At 43.1% G+C, this 6,689-nt stretch overlaps 1 protein-coding gene across 1 annotated transcript in view; it reads right to left on the bottom strand.

Annotated features, from left to right (window-relative positions):
• DGLUCY (D-glutamate cyclase) overlaps positions 1-6,689 on the bottom strand; it is a 104,753-nt gene that overhangs the window by 68,592 nt on the left and 29,472 nt on the right. The window lies entirely within an intron of this gene.

The raw sequence follows: 6,689 nt of genomic DNA, 5'->3' as shown, positions 1-6,689 counted from the left end.
GGACGAGCCCAGCTGCTGGTTGCCAGGGCAACCAGAGGAGGTCAGCTGACCAGAAGGGGCAGGGCCTGGCTCCCTTATAAAGCCCAGGGGATGAGGCCAGGCTAGCAGTTCCCTACCAGAGGCCAAGGGGAAAGGAGCTCTCTCAGGGAAGAGAGGGGAAGCCTGACTGAAGGAGCAGTGTCTGACATGGCTGAGGGATGGAGTATTCCCCGGCAGGGTGGAATGTTGTTATAGCTGGGTGGCTTCAGTTTATGTTATAGCCGAGGGGCTTGCGTTTTGTTTACTGTTTAATACTGGCGGTTTGGGTGAGGCTAAGGGGATGGAGGAGGCCTCATAGGGGACCCACAGCAGTATGGGGACCCTAGCGCCAGCGAGGGTGCAGCAGTTGGGGTATACTGACCCCAGCCCCAGAAAGGGGGGCAGCACGTAGAGAAGCCCCAGAGAAGGGGGGCAGCACATAGAGAGGCCCCAAAGGAGGGGGCAGCCTTGGGGAGAAGCCCCAGAGAAGGAGGTGGTGATAGAAACCCCAGAGAGAGGGCACAGAGTGAGACAGGGCCGTGGAGAGCCCTAGCGCCAGAGAGAGCGCAGATCAAAAGAGGCAGGGCCCAGAGTGGACAAGGGGCCCACATTATAACAAGGCCGTGACTGAACAACGTCAATTCCATCTGTGAGGCTTGGGGCGTGGTAAAGGGGTGGTTGGAGCCACACACAGCCCACAAGGCTAGGGTGCCCCTGAAGCACCCATTGCAAAGCAGGACCCACGAGGGGTCCGGGAAAGCACAGGGTCCGAGTGTCCAGCAAGACGTGACCAAGAGGGCGTAAAAAGCAGCCTCCCAAATATATTTTGTCATCAAAGATGTGGCGGGCAAGAGTCGAGGGTGCCCATTGGGTCAACTTGACACGGTAAAGGGGGCCTTAGGGAGATCACGGCCATCCTACTGGACCCCGCGCCATGACAGGTTTAAATCAGTTTCTGATCACAAACCAGTTTATGTGTAATGTCTGTCCCTAGCCTAGGAGGCAGTTAGTGGGGCTGGCAAAATTACGTTCTGTTTTTCCTTTTTGTGCATGTTCTAAGAACACATACATGATCATATGGGTAAGACTGAAGGGCAGTGTCAAGTGAGCCAGAGCATATGAATGAGCAAGGTACTAAATCTATGCAATAGTTTTAAGAGTTCAGCATTTGTGGGTATGCCCTGCACCAGAAATTTAGGGACCTCAGGAACTTTATAATTAAAACGTGGGCACATAAGGGCTTTAGGCATCTCTAAGGTTAGGTGGCAGCTAATGTGGAGTTTATAAATGTAATTGGGGCTGGAATATTGGACTTAGGTGCCTAAGTCCCACTTGTGAATCTAGGCCCCTAGTTTTAAAGTAACATAGTGTTGGTGAATTATTAATGAAAACTTTAAAAGTTAACTTTCCAAACGTATCCTGCCAGACTAGCCTGATTCATGTATGTTTAGATGAAATCTAAAATCACATGACCATCTGTAGCAATTAAAGTTCCTCTCATTGGTTTTCAGACAGAGGTATCACTTTCACAGTTCTTACCTTAACTTTAAAAAGTTATGTTTTGCTTCTCTAATTTTCCTTTCCAGTTTCAATAAGATTATTGGTGGGGGTGTTTTCACTGGATCTAAACACTGTTAAATGGCAGCAACTGAAAAGCACACTAGCACCTCTTTGAAGCCCTTAAGACAGGGGTGGGCAAAATGTTGCCCTGGGACCAGATGCAGCCTGCCAGGCCATTCTATCCGGCCCGCGGGGCCCCTAAAAAATTTAGAAAATTAGTAATTATCTGCTTCTGTCTGCCTGTCATGCGGCCCTCGATGGCTTGCCAAAACTCAGTAAGTGGCCCTCCTCCCAAAATAATTGCCTGCCCATGCCTTAAGAAGTGTTAGATTCTTAGCACTTTTGAAAACCAAGGCACTTATTTAACTGCCTGATCAAATATAAGTTTTTGTTGTTGTTGTTGTTGGGTTTTTTACTTCAGGTACCCAGGTTTGAAAATCTTACCCAACGTCAAATAGTTTTCATCATATTGTGTAAGTTTAATGTTACTTAGGAGCACAAATCTTTAAAGATTTCATTGAAATGGTCAACACTAAACAAATAATTTTCTTTTTTGGCTGCTAATATGGAGGTCCAACATATTCCTTGCAAAGTTTACATTTTAGGAATGTGAACTTTTATGATCAGTGTTTATGCTGCCTAAAATATTACTGGCTCTCATATTTAATGTAACAACACAATGAAAGACAGGATATTCTGAACTGCACTACCAAGTCTTGGCAAAAGGTGGAGCTTCAAATCTGGAAAACATGATAATCCATAAGAATTTATATAAATACAAGTATGGATTGGAGTGAATCCTGAGCTATGCCACTTAGAGGATGCCCACAGCATCCTCATCAGCAACACTACTGCATTCAGATTACATATTTTTTTGTTTTTAAAAATATGCATTTAGAAAGATTTTCTCTCCTTGGTGATGCTAATCTGGGAAGCACATCCAGGAATGATAGTTTGGAAAGCTGAACCCAGTGGCATTATGCAAATTTATACCAGATAAGCATTTGACCCTGATGATTTTTAAGGTAGGCCAGATGTTGAGCCTGAATAGTTTTAGACTGTCCATATAGAAACCTAATGTTTTTACATTAAACTGATTCATCTATGACTGCCCATATAATTGAGACTAGTAAAAACTGTAGTGTCATCTTTTTAGATACTCAGACTGAAAATAGATTTTGACCTGCTACAGAAGAGGGAATGGGATTCCTTTTTATTATTAATAATAAACAGATTTAGAAATGTTAGAGAAAATTGCAGATGTTTAAACAGAGTATGGTTTCCTCTTAGGACCACAACTGGGATAATATTTTTCACTAACAGCTTGTGTAAGCAAAATTGTGTGTCAGAAAGACTGAAGTGATGCAATGGGTATGCCTGTATAAAGAGGTGCTAAATTACACCAGATAAAATTGCAATAAATTGCTTCAGATAGAAGTGACTGAGTGGAATGAAAATATCTTCAGAATTGGTGGTACCATTTCAGATTACAAATACTTAAGAAAATAATGTTTAAAAATCACTGCTATAGAATCAAATTAAAACACTTCAGACACCCTTTGTTGGGTGAAAGTGTGACACTTTATCAAAAGAAATAGGAACAACACTGGTGACTACAGAAAAGAAAAATAGTTTAAAGATAATAAGATATTTAAACATTATTTCACATCTATTTCTGATATTATGGAACACTGAATTACTTCTATGGATCTACCAGTACCTTAGGCTAAAAACTGGTTAATCTCTGGACTGATCGTCCCTGGCTTTCTTTGACTCCCACCAAAATTGGCCCTAGACAGTTGTTTACACAGGCAGTTTGAATGGCAATGAACTGGAATTAGCTGCAGTTGTCCTGGTGTGGGGGAGGTATTATCTCAATATTTCACAGTCACTTCACAGGTACTCAAGAGTGAGACAATGGGTTTATACTCCCAAAATGCAAGGCTTTCTTTTGGGGAAATCAGTCACCTGTTTTTAGCTTTAATGTTTAAGGACAATTCAGTACAGTGGTCTAATCTCAGGCCTTATTTTAGGAAATTTCATATTTCATCTGTGAGTATGGAGCCTTTTTAAAAAGGGAAGGTTTTAACAGGGCAGCAGTTCTAATTGTTACATGTTGACAAACTGGGAAGGATACAAATGTAGCAAAACAGCTCCAACTTTACTCATGCTCCTTCAAATGTTAAAAGTTGGAGAAATTTTGCTACATTTATATCCTTCCCACCTTGTCAACATGTAACAATTAGAACCTAACAGCTGCTGTCCTTTTGCAATGTTTCCTTTTGGAAAGGCTCCAAATGTACTGTGTCAATATCCTCAAGCTAAACTGCAGTTATGTGAGAAAGAGTATAAACTGAAGCAGACATGCACCACTTGCCTTATCATATCATTAGGATCTAAGTGAGCTTTATCTTCAGTATATCTCTCCCAGTACAGCTGTACTAGTGGTGAATTAAAGTTGCAGAAATTACTAATGTAGAGACAGTCTAAATTGCTCTGTTGCTGAATTACTGAGCTGACTAGAACATTTTGATCAACTACATTTCTAAAAAAGGCATATTTTTGAGCATGCTCTTAGTATTTATTATCCATTTTCTAATCAGTTGCATAGTTTATGAGTTAAAGAATCAGTAGATGGTACTTGTGCCTCCACAGCTATGAATCATTAAAAATATATGCAAGAGGTACTTATGTATGTTTAGACACTAATTCACTTGTCAATTCATTCAGTTAAACATGATGTTAGATGAAGTTCAGCGCTATTTGAATTTGCTGTTCTGCTTGACACATTTCTCACATAAAGTGAGATGAACTTAGCCACATATTGTTGCCTCCTTTGGCCAATTCAGTTAGCTGATATTTGGGGCCTTGCAGGTTCTTTATGTCAGAAAAAACTGATAATTGAACCTTTTTCTGATGCAATCCTATTTATTTGCAGAGATGTACACAAAGTTCAGTCTCTGAGTACAGTAAGATCAAATATAAAATGAGGCAATATCATTGCTTATAATCTCAGGCCTGACATCTTAACTGGTATTGTACTCAAAAAGCATTCTCATTTGGCTTTCTCAAAGGGCACTGACAGAAGTGGCATTTGTCAGGCAATCGACCCCTTGAAAGTGCTCTAGCTATGCCCTTACAGAAGTGCATGGCTGCAGAGCACTTTGAAAGTTGACTTCTACATAGCAAATTAACCCTCATTACATGAGGGTTCAGATGAAGGCATGCCAAAGTGGAGAACCTTCATTCATTTCTGTCTGATCAGGGCTGAGCTGATGTAGGCAAACTGTACCCCCAGTGCTGTCTGCATGATGGGAGGGGGAGAAGAGAGGGGATGGAGCTCTAGGCTGGGATTTATCCAGCCTATGCTGGGGGGGAAAGGGGGTGAATTGTTGGGTTGTGGGGGGGAGGTCACTGTAACTCATGGCATTTGCTGTAAAGCCATGACTTACAGCAGGAAGCTGCATGTCTGTCAGTGCCCAAAAAGGCCACACTATCAATGCTTCTTCACTGTCTCCTACTTCCAGGCTTCTTTTTCTTGGCTGGCTGCTTCCTTCTCTTTTTTACCCACACACAGAGAACTATAACCAAATCAGTTCCCAGTGTTTGGATTCTGATGAGTGGCTTCCATTGTTTTACCTATCACTAAACAAAAAGGGGCATTTAATACTTCCCTCATTTAGCCTGAATGGAAAGTGGTTAGCACACCCATCGACTTTAATATGTTTTTTATTGCCAAGAGCTAGAAGGCATAGTTTCTGGGAGCCACCTAGCCTTCCACATAACAATACTTGCTTATTTTGTGCTCTTTTAAACAGCACAGTATCAGAATCCTGTTTCCTGCTATGTCATATTTTATGTTTTGGAATTCTACTGAATATCAGTCCAGTAATACTTGTCTGGCAGCTGTCCCTAATTGTTGCATTGAAGGGATTAGATATTACTGGGTGCATCTACAAGTGCATATTAATGTGCAACAATAAATTCCAGCACATGTACTACTGGAGTTTATTGCTTCTGGGTGCCATATTTACACAAGCACCTAGGACTGCTGCATGTTGAACCAAGTCAGAGCAACCCTGGCTGGCACAGGGCCCGGGGGGTCAGCCTGCCAGCCTTGGGCTGCTCTGACTTCACTTAACATGCTGCAGAGGGACTGGCTGGGGCACTAGGGTGCTTCAGTGTGGGGCTAGCCAGTAGGCAGCCCCCACACTGAAGCACCCTCATGCCCCACCCAGCCAGCTCAGTGTCTACATGTGTCATGCACAAAAATACTTTGCAGCAGGAAAGAACTTGTATTTACAAGTACTACCATGCTGCCAAGTTTATTAGTTTCCTGAAACCCAAAGGGACACAAATGTAGACACTGAGACATTTATTATGGAGCTAATTAGGTAACCCTGCAGTAAACTCAATACATCATCGAGTCCGACCCCCTGCATAGGGGGGTCCAAAAAATTGTTTTTTAGATATATAGGGAGTAAAAGGAAGGCCCAGGGTGGAATAGGACCTCTACTAGATGGGCATAAGCAATTGGTGATGGACAGGGGTACAAGGCTGAACTCCTCAATGAGTTCTTTGCCTCAGTGTTCCTAAGCGAGGGGCAAGACAAGTCTCTCACTGGGATTGTAGAGAGGCAGCAGCAAGCCGCCAGACTTCCATGCATAGACCCTGAGATGGTGCAGAGGCACTTGGAGGAACTGGATGCATGCGCGGATGAGCCCCATCCGAGGGTACTGAAGGCACTGGCTGACGTCATTGCGCAGCCACTGGTGGGAATATTTGAACACTTGTGGCGCACGGGCCAGGTCCCAGAGGACTGGAAAAGGGCCAATGTGGTCCCCATTTTCAAGAAGGGGAGGAAGGAGGACCCAGGCAACTATAGGCCAGTCAGTCTCACCTCCATCCTTGGCAAAGTCTTGGAAAAAATTATCAAGGCTCACATTTGCAAGAGCCCGGCAGGAAAAATTATGCTGAGGGGAAAACAGCACGGGTTCATAGCAGGTAGATCATGCCTGACTAATCTAGTCTCTTTTTATGACCAGGTTACAAAACACCTGGATGCAGGAGTAGGGGTTGACGTTGTTTACTTAGATTTCAGGAAGGCCTTC

The sequence above is a fragment of the Alligator sinensis genome, unplaced genomic scaffold, assembly GCF_000455745.1.
Source record: "Alligator sinensis unplaced genomic scaffold, ASM45574v1 scaffold608_1, whole genome shotgun sequence".
NCBI classification, from domain to species: Eukaryota; Metazoa; Chordata; order Crocodylia; family Alligatoridae; genus Alligator; species Alligator sinensis.
Note: the sequence above shows the minus strand (reverse complement) of the source record. Positions and strands in the feature narration are given on the sequence as shown.